Below are 15,721 nucleotides of genomic sequence, written 5' to 3' on the forward strand. Positions count from 1 at the left end.
TGCTTTAAGCAGACCTACCAGTTATGCGGGGTATGCACGCACATGCTTGAAGGAGTGCGGCGGGAGGCTGGCCTTAATGAGACTGCAAACGCCAGCCCGCGCTTACCAGCTCTGGCGACGCTCGTCGTTGCACAGCGCAGTGTCTTGCGATAATTAAAGCATGCCTTCCATGTTGTGATTAATTTATTTTCTAATTAAGTGAGTTACGTGTTTACAGCTTGTTACTTGCGGGTAATTAGCAACTTTTCCTTCCTTTGTGTATTTAATGTCTTATTTATGTTTGTGCTATGTTTCAGTGGCCCCATGGCCCCACCGGTGCTCCTCGCTCCATGACCTACGTGAAGGATCTTGGGGGGACCTGGGGTCCCATCCTGCTGCCGAACTCCGGAGGGCTGGCAGAGCTGGAGTGAGGCAGGTTCGCAGGTGCTTCACTGGGCAGACAGACCACTGCAGAACTTTCCCCAGCCCTCGTCTCATCAGGTTTAAGGTCTGCTGTTACTGTGTGAGAGCCGCCCCTTCTCTGGCATCGCCTGTGCTCCCCAGACAACCCCCCACCTCCTCGGCTCTCCCCCACCTTCCCCGGACGTGCGCCGCCGCTCCAGCGGCACCGGCCATCCTTCCCTGGGCGCACCGCCGTGGCCCAAAGCAGACGCCACTGTTGAAAATTCAGGGTCCTGCTCTGAGTAAACGCAGGGTCCAGTCGCTTTCCTCAAGCCCGTCTGCGTCTGGCGAGGGGCCTGAAAGAGTTCGCTGGTGGCTCGTGGAGACAAGGGAGCTATTGCTGGGTTCCTCCTGAGCTGCCGCTGTTCTGGGGCTAGCAACCCACCAGGCCCTGCCGTGGGCATCGCAAACGCAGCAGCGGCATCAACGGCCGCACGGTGTTCCTGCTCTCTGACAGTCTTTTTGTTCTCGTAAGTGAAACCCAGCTTCTCCCCTCGCTGTGGGCCCCTGGGACCACAGGCAGACGAAGGCATCCAGGCCACCCCCCCCCCCCCCCCCCAGCTACTTCACAGCCCCAGCCTTGCTGCTGGCTCCCAGCTCCCTTGCTGCTAGCAGCTGCTTCTCTTTGGAAACCGTCCTTGGAACATATCCGTCTCAGCTGAGTGTACACAGGCCAAAGAGAGGATTGCCTGTGCCTACAGAACAACCGGTCGCAGTCCGGGCAGATTGGAAAAGCCCGGTGCTCGGCTATGAAGCCTCTGGGGGGGTCTAGTCTCGGTGGTTGCCTCTGTCCTCCCACGTTGGTGGGGCTCAGGCACAAGGCATTCAGGGAAACGTGTGTACGGACCTGGGCTCACTCCCACGCAAGCTCCCAACCCAGGGGCAGGGAGGATGCTGCACCAGCCTGCAGCTGAAGAGAGTTAGTGCTGTCCTGCCAGCGCAAGACCCTTCGCCAAGTTGTCCTAAATATACTGCCCTAAATACACAAGCAGTGTTGATACCTGTGGGTGTCAGCCTCTTCTCCCAAGTATGGGAGGAAATGGCCTCCTCAAGTTGCATCCTGATGGTTTAGATCGGATATTAGGAAACATTTCTTTACTGAAAGGGTGGTCGAGCACTGGAAGGGGCTGCCCAGAGAGGTGGTGGAGTCCCCATCCCTGGAGGAGTTCAAAAAACGTGTAGACGTGGCACTTCGGGACACGGTTTAGTAGGCACGGAGGTGTTGGGTTGACGGTTGGACTAGATGATCTTAGAGGTCTTTGCCAACCTTAACGATTCTATGATTCTATACCAGCTCTCCGTTTTCCCAGTTCTGTGCATTCTCTCTGTTTCCTCTCCTGGATACAGCTCAGAGGAGATGATGCAGCGTTTTTTTCTCAATAGCCAGCTCCAGATGGGTTATCTGACAGAGTTTCTGCTGGTCTCTTGCCTGTTTATCTCTGAATGAACATGAGCATGTCTCTAGGGAGAGCAGCAACGGGCAGCAAGCTTCAAAGCGAGTGCCAAGGGGCTATAGGGGTGCCCATGCCCTGAGACCGGGTCTGTGGGGCAGGAGGGCTGGGGATGAAGGGCTTGTTGGAGGGACCAGGGCTGGCCAGCTGTAAAGGCAGCGAGGGGACGGTGATGGAGCACCAGGTGTACGGCACGGGCAGTGCTCCTGCCTGTCTCTTTGAAGGCTTTTTAGAGTTTTCTTGGTCTGCGTTCTGTTTCGGAGCTACTGTGCCCTGCTGATCTTTTTCTGCAGCGTGGCTGCTAACTTGCTCTTCCCCAGCCTGCCTCTGTGCAGCCAGGTTTTCCCTTCCCACCTGTAAAACTCTGCCTCCTTCTCCACACAGTCACACCCTGCTCTTTTCTGAGCTTTCCTGCGTGCTGTTTTCCTCCTGCCCTCCACTCTGCTTGCAGCTCCTGGCAGCCCACACGTCTGCCGCCTTAATACGCCTGCCCTGCCGAAACCATCGACTCCTGCAGAAGAGCAGGTTTCAATCAGGTGTGAGCCAGCGTCAGAGATGTCTTAGTGCTGCCCCATCACGACGTGTTTATCTAAGAGCTTGACCGTCTGCGATGCAAGATCTTAATGCAGGATTTAACACGAATTTGCTAAATGTGTCTGCAGGCGTAGCTCTGAGAAGCGGCCAGAGGACGCTGCTGTTGACAGAAGGGTGGTGGCCTGGCTGTCCAGAGACATGGGCAGGGTTGGTTTTTTTCCCCACTGATGAAAAATCCCTTTCATTATCTCCTGATTTATTTAATTACAAACTGGTGCTGGGGAAAAGAAAAAAAAGAATAAAAACTAAGGACAAATGCAGCTCATTTAGCCTGAGGGGCTGAACACAAGCTATATGTTTCATTAAGGAACTACGCTGCTGTGTTGCTGTTCAGCCACCTAACTTTGGTTAGTAACCAAAGCTTTTGTTACTGACTGTGTTTGTTTAGTTTAGTTTAGTTTGTTTGTTTAGTTTAGTTTGTTTGTTTAGTTTAGTTTGTTTGTTTAGTTTAGTTTGTTTGTTTAGTTTAGTTTGTTTGTTTAGTTTAGTTTGTTTGTTTAGTTTAGTTTGTTAGTTTAGTTTGTTTGTTTAGTTTAGTTTGTTTGTTTAGTTTAGTTTGTTTGTTTAGTTTAGTTTGTTTGTTTAGTTTAGTTTGTTTGTTTAGTTTAGTTTGTTTGTTTAGTTTAGTTTGTTAGTTTTTAGTTGTTAGTTTTTGTTACTAACTTTGGTAACAGGGAGGAGCCCTTGGCTGGATCCGTCTCCCCCAGGCACACAACAGTCACGGAGGGAAGGGACGCGGGGAAGTCTCTGCTCCGTCCCCTCGCTCAGAGCAAGGCCAATTCCGAAGTCACATTCAGCTTTGAAGTGAGATCCTGACGCTTGTTTAAAGTCTGGTCCCAAGGTCCTTTAACGCGTCAAGACCCATCCACATCAGAGACTAGTCTGAGTCTGCCAACTGGGGAAGATCACACAGCCCAAGCCCAAGCTTACGACGGCTGAAACTGAACTGGTTTAGCTGGGAGCATTGCCTGTGGAACGGCTGGCCGGGGACGGCTGGGCAGAACTGGGCTCAGGCAGCAGCTAGAAAACCCTGCCGCTGAGGCTGCTCCCTCTCTGCTTCTCCTGAACCTTCCTGCTTAAAGCAGCAAGAAAACCGCAGCCCCAGCTTGAGCAGACCCGCTGCTTCCCTAGGAGAAGTCCTATTGCACGGCTCTTGGGTGTCCTGGGCAGAGGCACCGCAGCGCCGGGTGGCCGTGGGCACAATAAATAAGTCGGACCCCCCTCGTGTCGCCCCATGTCCGACGGGTACGTCTGCGCTAGTGCCTGCAAGCTGGGAACTTGGGCCCCGGGCACGAGCCTCCTCTCCTGCCCGGCACTGCCAGCACGCGTTTCTGAGCTGACAGGAGGGGACTGTTTCTTAGTACTTTGGGATTTCTTGCAGCGAGCAGCTTTTTGTCCTTGTGTCAGAGAATATAAAGTCCTAATCTTTCTTTGCCAGCTGATGCATGGGTTCATAGGCTCTTCTCCAGCCCTTTCACATCTGTCTCCCCTCCGAAGGAAACAATCGGTCCTTTCAGACCCTCTTCGTAGCACAATGTTTCTGGACATTTGTCTTCATTGGTTTTTTGCCCAGAGCCACTTCTCACCCAGAGCCGTCCCCTCTGGAAGGGGCCACCTGCCCCACACGCAGCATTTTTCCAAGGCTGCCTCCCTGGCCGGGGTAGCGGCTTTTGCGTTCTTGAGGATTCTGCTGTCTGCTGTGAAACATCACCGAAAGGCTTTCACCTGCTTATCTCCTCTCAGACTTCACCTGTTAGGGCCTCCGGGGTATTTATATCACATAATGTTTAGCTACTTTGCACCCTTCAGTGTCACGGTAGCTACTTCTCCCGCGGTGTATTATTATTCCATTATTTTCAATAATAGATCAGTAATGGAGCCATTACTCAACACAGCTGCCATCTAATTGCTGTGCCGCCAGGCTGCTCTCTCTCCGGCTGAACTCTCCCTCTCCTCGGCAGGTTACTGCGACGCTGCTCCGGCAGAGCACCCTTCGTGGTGGGCGGCCCTCTCCGTGCGGCCTCGCAGGGTTTGTGAGCCCACGCGACGGCGGGATCAGCCGCGATGAGCAGGAACGTGCGCGGAGGACGATCCGCCGGAGCTTTTGCACGTGCAGCCTGCTGTAAAGGGGTGCACAGGGGCTTTAAAGTGCCTCTCTCTAAAGAGAGGAACGACCCTACTTCCCAGCCGATATAAGGATGGGTGCGGGACCCTATTTAATGCCAACCGATCAGCTGCGGGCGATTGCAATGCAGCGGTGCGTGAGTGGAGGTGGGGATGCTGACTCTTCTTGGGAGCCCTGGGGCACCGCTGGCTCCCTGCCGAGGGACCCCTGCCCCCCAAATGCCTCCCCTTCCCCTCCACCCCTTTCCCCCCTTCAGCCGGAGCTCCCAGCTGGCATCCGGCAGACGAACGGAGCTCAAGACAGAGGTGCCCAAGTCCCAGCGCCCTGACCAGAGTCCAGGCTTTGCTCTGGGCTGGGAGCGTCAGAGCCCTGTCCCCGTTTCAGACCAGATTTAAGCGTGGGAGCAGAGTCCGCCCCGGGGCGGGAAGGAGGGAGCCCGAGCGCTGGCCAGGTTTGCAAATCCATGGACGTGTCCGTGCCGTGGCTACTGCTGGGCAAGGCAGCCGAGGCTGTCACAAGCCTGGGAATGAAAGAAAGAAAATTTTTCTTGAACACAAACCCTTGCCATAAAAGATGAAAATATTAACTGAATGTTCCCAGAACTCTGTGAGTATCTGCATGTTTTAATGATGAAAGTTACAGCTATGGCTCATACGGAAAAAATGTCTCCTAATTATTTCTGGGCAGAAACAGTACTTCCTCATCTCTGCTTTTTTTGGTTTAAACATGATGCCCCAGTGCAATGTCATCGGAAGAAGCCAGAGTGGTTAAAATACACCCAGGTCATGCTCGCCAGTGCAATGAAATCGCCCAGCAACAGCTCCCTGATTTCCTTTCTCTCTCTGCGCCATTTCTATTCATTGTGTTTACGGGGAGCTTACAGCAGAGGGGACGGACGGCTGCTCCCGAGACGGGCCCGCAGACAGCAGCGGCTCCAGCGCTGCCTCTCCTGCAAGTAAATAAACCCCACTATTTCTCGCTTTTTATTCCTTTTTCGGTAAGGATGAAATAAACGTCCGAGTAATAGCCTTCCATTACAACAAATGTTTGCGGAGCTGGAAGGCTCGGCTCGGCGGCGAAGCGGCGGGCGAATGGGCGCTCGGGCTGGGCCAGCTTGTGGCAGGCGGGAGGTGCTGGAGGGGTTGCTGGTCTCGGGGAGGTTTTCGGCAAGTCCAGCGGGCAATCAGCGGGGAATCGACAGGAATGAGGGAGCTCCGTGGGGATCCCCCAGGGATCTGTACAAGGCTCATCGCTATTTCCGTCAGCGATCTGTGAGGTAATGTAGCATCACTCTTCCCAAAGCAAGCGGCTGACACAGGTCATCTTGGCGATGTACAAAGAATAGCTCGGGACAGGCACGGGGGGACAGTTCGGATTCCCCCATAAGCTGGACTATTCAAAAGGCAGCACGGACCCCGCCGCACAGCCGGGGCTGGCCGGGAAAGGGTGAATCTGGAAAGGCTTGAGAGCCACGCCGAGCAAGCAAGTTATGGGGGTTCACGGCGCAGTGCTGCGAGGGTCCGCGCGCCGTGCGGAGGGTCCGTAAAGCTGGGGCTGAAGAGGCGTTTCCCTCTCTCCAGAGGGATTCAGTCAGGACGAGAGGCCCGGTGTCAGAGCCGCGGATCAGACGTGCTGAGGACCCCCGGGCTGACCCGCAGGGACGCTGGGGGCCTGGGGAGGGTGCAGGAGAAGCGGGAGCTGCCCCGTCGGAGCCCGTCGCCCCAGCCTGGCCCCTCCAGGCGCAAGGCTGCATCTCAGCCAGCCGGCCGCAGGCAGCACCCCGGGAAGCCCCGGATTAAGTTTCCCCCCTTTTTTTAATTTAAAATACAGACGCCTGAAAATGCCTGTGCGGCTTCAGCGAATCCTCCGTCCGAAAAGCTGCTGAGTGGATAAATGGTTTGGAATGGTTGATACAAAAACTGGGTCTTGGCGTTTTCAGGAGGAGGAGTTCCAATGTCTTTTCATTTTAAAAAGTGCTTGAAAACGAGTTAAAAGATCAGCTGAAACTGAAGGAAATTTGTTTGAAGTTCTCTGAATATGTGTACATATATATATACACAGAGAGAGAGGGAAAAAGGGAGAAAGAGAGAATTCTGATTCCGATTTTTGTCTTTTTGCCTTAGGTACATTAATTTTATTTCAGCTTTTCGTCTGGTTTTGTAATAGGGCTTTTACTTTTTTTTTTTTCTTTTTTTGAAGATGTTTCTGGGATGAGGATACAGCTTTGTCCACTTTTCAGCAGCCTGGGGAGCGGGGAAGGAGACTGGCACAAAATCTTGAAGTGCCCTACAGCTGGCAATGACGGGAAGTACCCGTGCTCATATTTACGTGCCATGGCAGAACAGAAAACCTTTGTGCGACGCGAGTGTATCCAGAACAAAGGGTTAGAGAACAGTGGTGTGAATATGCGGCTCGTGCCATTACCACCGTCAGGGAGGTGTTTTACAGCCCAGGGCTGAGGAATTTTAGCTACGATGTTATTTCCTTCCTGGCTAATTCTTCAAGTCATTAATCTTAACAGAGTTTTATCATCACCTGATCCGACCTCCTGTGTAAGGCAGGATGATAAATCATTCATGGGCAAACTCTGGTTTAGTCATGTTGTTATTTACTGAGCAGCTTCAATTCCCGGGGCTCAGCTCGGGTTTTTCATGCTGTTCACTGCGAGCGTCCGCCGGTCCCGATTTGTGCTGTTTGACTGAGCCTTGCAGGGCAGAAAATCATTAACGAAGATTGCGTTTTGGGCACTGGAGTGGGGAATTAACTTTTTGGCCAGATAGCAGTTTCTGCTTCGTTTTCAGGACTTTGGCTCTCCGCAAGCATCTTCTGAAGCACCAGGCAGCTGCCTTGTAGCAATCGCAGACCTAGAACTAGAGGCGCTAAGCTGGGGATTTTCTGCAAGGAAACAGGCGCTACTCACGCCCATCCTCTCCGCGACTCCCCTGCAGCTCCAGCACAACAATCCCTCTCCCCGTGCTGTGCAACGCGCGGCTTGTGCCTCCCCGCGCCCGGCGGTGCCTCGGTGATGCCTCCCCTGCCCCATCACTCCCGAATCGCACCGTCGCTTATGCAGGTTGAGTAACTTTGGTGGATGGGAGGGATTTAAGTCCCGCATTTTATGGTGAGCTAAAAGTGGGAATGCGATTTTTTTTTTTTTTTTTTTTTTTAACAAACAACACTGTGATGGTTTGTATCTATTTAAAGCACATTTCTTCCTGGGAAGCCAGCGTGGCATGCTGTTAAAACCTCATACTGGGTTTGTAAATGGGGAAGGAGATAATCATGTAATATGGACGTTTCCCTGGCTGCCTCCATTTGTACCGTCCTGCTCTATTTACTGTCCTAATGCTGTGCTAAACTATTGTACCATCGTCTGTTTTCTTCTGCATAATTTCATTTATATTCGCGGCCGCCGGGTGCTGTAGGCCTATTAAACCCGCTTCAAACTCTCCCTGCCTTCGAGAGCTCTTCTCTCCCTCGCTCCAGCAAGCCCTCGCGCTGTCCCTGCTCGGGGTTCCAGCAGGGGCACGGCTCAGTGGTGCTGAGGGCAGAGTTAAGGTGAGAAGAGACGAGGCCACCGGAGGCCTGCAAGAGCAGACCAGCGGTCAGCAGCTGTCTGACCAGGCCGCTGCTTCGGAAGGAGCCATCTCGCCAGGCGCACAGACCCTGGAGAGTGCTCTCGGCTCAGCTGCCCGAGGGTCTCCTGCTCTCCTCCCTGCAGCGCGGGTCTCTGCAGGACCCGTCCGCGCCAGCCCCGGGTGGCCCAATGGGCCAACGTGCAGCGCAGCACTCCTCCTTCCCCGTGCAATGGAGCTGACGGCTGATCGCATATTCCAAACGCCTCGTTCCCCTTCAGCACTCGTTTTCTTGCACAGGAACGTTTACTCTTCTGCATCGCTGCTGCATACCAAACGCTGTTTCTACCTCCAACGTATTCAGTTCAAGGTCTTCTCTCTAATAGCCTCGGTTTTACCTTTTCAAAACAGTTCCAAAGAGATCTCGCTGATGGCTTGGAAGGTATGAGGCACGTCAGTGTCATCATGGATATGAATCTTAATGGCAACCTGCAACCCTTCAGATGGCTCTGAGGAAGGAGGAGATAACGGTGTCCCGGAGTACACCCCTCAGCGTTACGTTCCCATTTGCCATCGGTCCTGTGCACACTTGGAGATTAAAAAGAGACCGGTCTAATTAAAGCCAATATAAATTTGGATCTCCTAAAATATGACCGATTAATAATGTATTACGCTCTAGCAACAAAGAGCTGTAAATTACCCAGGCAGTGGCACAGCCGCCAGCTCGCTGTGTGCCACGCTAATCGCTGCCAGTAACGCCCGGCTTCTAAATCATGTCTGCCTGGGTTCATCTCCAACAGACTAGAAAGACTTAATTCTCCGAGTTCAATAAATAACGTGTCTGTCTTAAACACAGCAAGTAATTCATTGCCTCCTGTGCAACTACTAGCTCAAAGATCTTCATTTAAAGCTCTTTATGGGGGAATAACTCTCTCATGTGTTAGGGATGGTTATGGAGTCTCTCATTTTCAAATTACTGGGTAAAACTTAGCCCTGTTTAAATCTGGCCATTAATTAGAGGAAGTAATTGCCACTCCACGTCTCTTCAGTCACTCTAATGTGAAAGGAAACAGTCATTTTGGTTTGGTTGGTGGCGGACAGATGCCCAGGGCACGCACTGAGCTCTAATTGAGTCCCACCCCTGGAGAACACGGGACTGAACAGGAACGGGAGCTTTCAGGCTGCTTGGCACGTCCCTCCGCTTGTGACGAATTCATTGCCTAACCCACTCCAGCGAGCCTCGGCACACCCCACGGGCTGGGGGGGCTGCAATCCACGGTAACGAAGGCGGGGGTTTGGCTGGCGTAAGTTGGCACTGCTGCCGAGCAAGAGGAGCGGGCTGGGTGGCCCTGCCCTGCCTCTGCCACCCCAGGGGACAGCCCTGAAGAGCCCCTGTCCCCATGGTGTCCCGAGAAACCTGCGAGCCCATGCCAGGGAAGTGCCTGACGTGCATCGGCGAGGGTCTCTAACGGTTTACTGAACCCCTCTGTGCCACCAGGGTACGTGCCGGGGGGAACGGCACGTGGTCTCTGCCCGCAAAGGACCGTAACGCACGAGCAAAATTCTTCCTCATCTTAGCAGGAGACGGTGTCGCTGGCCCCTCGGGGTGTGGGCTCCCTGCCTGCTGCCCTCCACACTGCCAGGTCCCCGTTACGAACTCCCCGCCTGCAGGTTTCCACGCCGGAGAAGCAGCGTGGCCAGAGCTGCGGCCAGTGGAAACCCGCTTGCCCCAGACAGAAGAGCCTCCTCCTCCGCCTGCTCTTGCACAGGTTTAGCGGCAGCGCTAAGCCCCCGATTTGGAGGGCTCCCATCCTGCTTTCACCAAAGCACAGAGGAGGCAGCGGCTCTCTGAGCAGCCACAGTCTGGCTTGGGGTCAGCTCTCACTTCCCACAAGGTCTTGCACCGTCTGCTTTTAATTCCTGCGTCCTTGAAAGCCACTCGGACGCTGTTGCAGCACCTTGCTGCTGAAGAAGAGTGAAAACATCCCACTCCCCGAGAGGATTTACACCCTTTACTGTGGGTGCCTGCAGGGACGAAGGGACGCACGCTGCTTCCCACAAGACGTGCGCAGCAGACGAGGCTGGCTGCCGAGCTGATGCCGCTCTCTTTCGGGAGGATGCACGCTCCAGCTGCAGGCGAACAGCTCGCGCCTTGGTGACATCCAGAGACCAAGTATTATAAATAACAGGAGATTAGCAACACTCTCTTAACGCTTCAGACTCCTCTGATGTGTTTGTTAATGCCTGCAAATGAGCTGTACTCGAGTGTTTAGCAACACCAAGTTGTAAATGTCACCAACAGAGAAATCTAAATCTAACTGATTTTAAAAGCCTTTAAAATGGCAGCGCGCCTGTTCACACACCATTCAGAAGAGCGTAAATAACACACAACTTACTTTTATGCTTCACCCTCCATTTGGAGCATGACAAAGGTCTGCGGTGCTTAGTGCAGAAACTGCCGGGGGAAGGAATGCTTAAAGAGAGCTTCAGCAGAGGGGGGCACACGGCAGCTCCCGGGAAAAGGGCGCCTGAGCTGTGCGGAGGGAGGGGAAGGAGGAGCAGGGAGCGCAGAGAGGATACGAGAGGTGAGGGAGAGGAGCCGATCCCAGAGAGCAACAAGGCCAGGGAGGCTCTGGACCCCGACAGCACCGTTTGCCTTTTCTCGCCCTATATCCTGGCGGTGATTTGTCAGAGCAAGGGCTCCCCGTGCTCCCTGCTGAGTTCAGCAATAAAGGAGAGCAGCAAAAGGACAGCGTCCGCCGTCCAGTGTCCAAGTCCAGTTCAGCGTCTCCCAAAGAAGACATCCAAGATGAGGCAGACGAACCCCACACCGTATGTTCCTGTCTCCCTCCCCCCTTATGTTTTTTCCTGTGACTCTGGTGCCTCTTGTCCCATGCTCCCAAGCGCCAAGGGAGAGAGGCTCAGCCGAAACCCTCTGGGAAGGCTCCTGGCTACCAGGCAGGCGCTGGAGGGACTTGCCAGGAGTCCAAGAGGCTGCTTGGTCTCTGGGGGTACACACAGCACCCTCCCAAAGACACTGCTGCCCCAGGGGCGAGCGCTTCCTGACAGCCGCCGTGCCCTGCGCTCGGACGGCAGCGCGGCATTGCCCGGCCCCTCGGAGCCGGGGACCTCCGGGAGCGGGGGTCCTCTCCTTGCCTCTCTGACTCCAAACACCCAGAGACCAGGACTGGAAACGGCACGTCCCGGCAGCTCTCAGCGTGTGCTCCCTCCACCGCTGGCTGTAGCCCGTTCCGGGCTGTGCTATGGCTAACCACTGTCCCGGCCCACGTGTCTCCCCGTGACCTGAACTGGGGTGCTGTCTCTCCCCGGGAGGATGTGAGAATAGCGCATGTGCTGGGTGAGGAGGCCTCCCGAAAAGAGCTCCCGCTAAAATCTCATTTAGGGAAGAGTATATTACTCTGTTGAGTTCAACAGATCAAGCTGCCAGGATTTACTTGCTCTAGGAGGGAAGGAGCTCTAAAAGACAATCAGAAGAGGTAACTTTATGTGCTTTTCTTCAGCAACCAAGGTTTCAAATTCCTCCAACAGCAGAGCTGTGGATTTTGGCACCCACATCCTCCTGGCACAGGGGAATGGAGGGGAAGGGTGCTGAGCGTGCAAAGCTCTGCCACGTCCATCACTTTGGGAAACCAGAACAGTCAGACTTCCCTGGCAGGCTGATGGCTCAGTAATGGAGAGCATATTCAGCACCCAGGCAGCGGGGAGACAGGGAGGCCTTTGTTGTGGGAATTGACTTTGTCCCTTGAGGTGGGGGAGATACTTATTGAACCCATTTTCACCAGTGCCTATAAAAACGTACTTCATCCTGATCAGGCTGCCGTCTTGCCTTCCGCTCCTGCCACTAACACATGCGACTGCTGCCGCTCGCCCTGCTAATCACCCGCCGCTCATTAGCCTAGGAACGGCTCCTGCAGCCTTTTCATCTCCTGTGGCCGCTCGGCCCCCCCAGCCCCCTGGAACGCCAATGCGAGGCGGGCCTGTGGAGGACTGCCGCTGCTCAGCGGCACGGCCGGGAGCTGCGCTCGGGCGTGCAACAGCAGCGAACCTGGCCAGGATCACGGGATGAGAGGCTAACCCGGCTGCGGAGGGACTTCTGGAAGTCTCTGCTTCTGCCTGCTGCTCAGGGCAGGGCCAGCTATGGGTCGGACCGGGCTGCTCGTGAAAGTCTTGGAAAGCAGACAGATGTAGGAGTGCCCCCGGGAAGCTGGCTCCGGGCCAGCCGTAGCCTGGAGAAGTGGTTTCTTGGGGGACCCAAATTTCCACGGGTACCTTTGGTGGAGATGGATGTGGGCTGATGCACGAGGGGCAATTTGCTGGGATGTGGGGCTGTGGCTGCTAAAGGGAATGGTTTGGGCAGGGACCAGCAATCACGTTCAGCACTTTCACCCCAGAAGGTGGCTTAGAGTGAAAGGGGGTTTGGCCAAACGGCCCTTTGCCAGCGGAGGGGAGAGGACGCTGCCTGGGGATGTGCTGCAGGCTTGCGTGGGAGAAGCAGGTTTGGCATTCAGCATAATCTCCACGTGCTGAAAAAAACAGTCCAAAATCGATGACAGAAAATTCAATAATAACAAGTGCAAAGCACTGCACTTAGGCAGGGAAAAAAAAAAAACCAGGCAGTGCAACAAGACGAAAGGAGGAATAATGGGCTCTGCAGTAGGACCGCAGGGCTAGCCAGGGAGGGCCTGACCTGCCTTAGGGGATGTCTGGGAGGAGCGAGCTTCACCCAGGGCTTTCTCGTCACGGACTGGGTGGTCCTGTGTACCAACAGCTCCCTGATACTGAGACACTGGTGGCGGCGGTGTCCAGCTGGGGAAAGGCCGGTGCCCAGGACCCTGCGGGGCGAGCCCTGGAGAAACGGCGGGAGCCAGAAGGTTTGCAGGAAGGCTGAGAGAGGAAAGCTGGTTCAGTCTGGGAAAGCGGATGGGGAGACCCACAGTAACAAGTTCTACCCTGTCAGTGATTACTGCGACAGCGATGAATTAGTTCCTTTCGGTCAACGGGAGCCGGACAAGAGTAACGGGCATCTTTCTCATCAGGGCATACCTTGACTAGCAGTGGCGGCGGGAAATCTCTCTTCTGCCACGGGCTGGGTCTGGCTACCTGGGGGCAGAGAGCTCTGGACACCAGCGATGGTCAGAGCTGTCTCCAGGGAAGGCTGCGGCACATCCCACCCGGGAACAGCCAGGGACCAAAGGTCTCTTCGCCGCGTGCCGGCAGGATGTAAGAAAGCCAGCCCTACCCCTCATCAGCACCCCTGCAGAAGCTGCCGTGCACGTCAGGCATGCGGATCTGTTCTCCCTCTGCACCAGATGGGGCTGCCCAGCAGGTCCTCTGGACCCTTCTTTGGGAGCAGGCACTGGAGGGACCTTTTTGGGGAGCTGTCTTTAAAGCTGGAGGACGGTGTGACCGGTACGAGCAGGAGAGGGAGGCCTGACACCGCAAAGGCTTTGCAGATCTCCCTAGCCCGTCTGGCGTGGGCTCCCTGTCCTCGGAGGATGGTATCGAGACATTTTGAGCTGTCGTCCCAGCAACCCACGTTTTCATTCAGCCTGCTCCTGCGCGCGTCTCTTTCTTGAGAGCTGACTCAGCAGCATCGGAAGTGAAACTGGAAAACAAAAGGAGTTGATTCTGTCCTTTGAGTGTAGTGAGAGTGGCCATTTTTCCTCTTTTTCCCAGTAAGGAGAACTAGCCACATCCCGGATGGCGTCCCTCCAAGCCAATAGCTAATGGCGCGGGACCACTTTCACAGACATACCGTACCATCGTCATCGATGACTAGAGGCAGCCCCACGCCCTTCCTACCCAGCTTGGATGTTGTGGCTGAAATTATCTCCAGGCTGAGAGGGAGCCTGGTGTCAGCCCAAATAAACAACCGGCGCAGCAGAGCCCAGACAGGAGCCGCAACTCCTCCTCAGCCGTCGCGCAGCGGAGGGCCTGTGCAGCGCTGATAAATCTCGGCTGCAGAAATGCAAGCTCTGACGCTAAGCGGAGGCTGGAGTTAATGAATGGGAAGCAGGATTCAATGTGCTTTAGTGTCTGTTTGAAGAGTCAGGAAACACTGGGACTATTTAATTGAAAGTAACTGTACAAAACCCAGAATTAATTCTTATTAAACATCCACAGTGACATTTTCTTAAGTGGAAATGAAACAGGGATTAAGGTGAAGCCTCCTAAGCCTCTCCCTGCTGCGACCAAGAATATTTTAAAGGCACCAGACTATGTTAAATTTGAAGAAATGAGCTGATCTGGATGCACTCTTACGTTTTTCCCTCTCTCCGTCTTGCTGCTCGGGCAAGCAGAGGGAGCTGGAGGTACTGGGGTGCTAAGCAGAGATGCTCTTCAATTGCGTGCCTCCTCCAAGCCCTGGTGTCCCACCCCTGTTTGCAAGCACTGCCTGAAATGGGAGGGAAACAGAAACGCTTTGTAAAGGAGAGCCTAGATAAAATGAGAAAGGCCGCTTTCCCCTGCCGTTCCCAGGGCTCTCGCCCGTACGCAGGAGCCAGGCTCCCTGACCACGCTCTGGGAGACCAGCAAGAAGCGTTCATCACGGCTCCGGAGAGGGGGCGGTGAGACGGAGCTGTTAAAGCCCTCACACCTGCGATGCCAAGGCAGAAAGGCAGAAAGGCATCCATCCACGGACTGAGGCATAGGTGTCCAAAAGCAGAAGGTAAATTGGAAGTGAAACCTTCATTTCAGACCTGTAGCGCTGCCGCCTTCTTCCCCGGGGCACGTTCACAGAGCAGGCGCTCTCTTGGTGTAGTTGCAGTGGCAGCTGGCTACAGATGCTGGTGCACCTCGCCCGTCAGCGTGAGCAAACAGCAGGTAGTTTAACAGCGACCAGCTCAAGGGGCCTGTGGCTACAGGATGGGGTGGGAGCTGTCGACAAGTGGGGCCCCACCACCACGCCTGTAGATCCGTGTAACAGCCTGAAGGGTTCCCCACTGCTGGTATGTTTTGTGTAGTCGCAGCAGCTGAGCAACGCAGGAAAAAACAGGCTGGGGGCTGCATTCACGCATGCGGCATCTGCAGCCGAACCCCCGAGACAGCGCGCAGACCTGCTCATCCTCCATTGCCTCTTCCCCAGGGCAATTCCTGCCGGCAGCAGTGCCAGGGCACGACGAGCTCCTGTCTGGGTACTCTTATCACACCCATTTCAGCCACCAGCAAAATGACAGGCAGCTGAGTCGTCTTCAGAAGCCTTCCGCTCCCTGCTTGGAGGTGGTCGCAGGAAGGGCTCTGGCCACACGGGCCAGGCCACTTTGGAGGGTCTCACGCCTCTGCCAGCGCGTTCAAAAGGGCCGTTTCCCGTGGAGAAAACCTCCCGGGTTTGCAGGAGCCCACAGTGCCCAGCTGATCCCGCAGGACTGACTGCTCCGGGTGGGCTTCCAGGGGTTTGTAGTCAGCCGGGGCTCTGCAGTGCATTGTGCATTCCGGCTTCTGGAATGAAAGATGTGGTTCCCCCTTTTACCTCTGCCAGTGCCTCTGCCTCCTTGGAAAACAACTTCCCGGCCAAC

This window comes from Mycteria americana, chromosome 10, assembly GCF_035582795.1.
Source record: "Mycteria americana isolate JAX WOST 10 ecotype Jacksonville Zoo and Gardens chromosome 10, USCA_MyAme_1.0, whole genome shotgun sequence".
In the NCBI taxonomy this organism is placed as follows: domain Eukaryota; kingdom Metazoa; phylum Chordata; class Aves; order Ciconiiformes; family Ciconiidae; genus Mycteria; species Mycteria americana.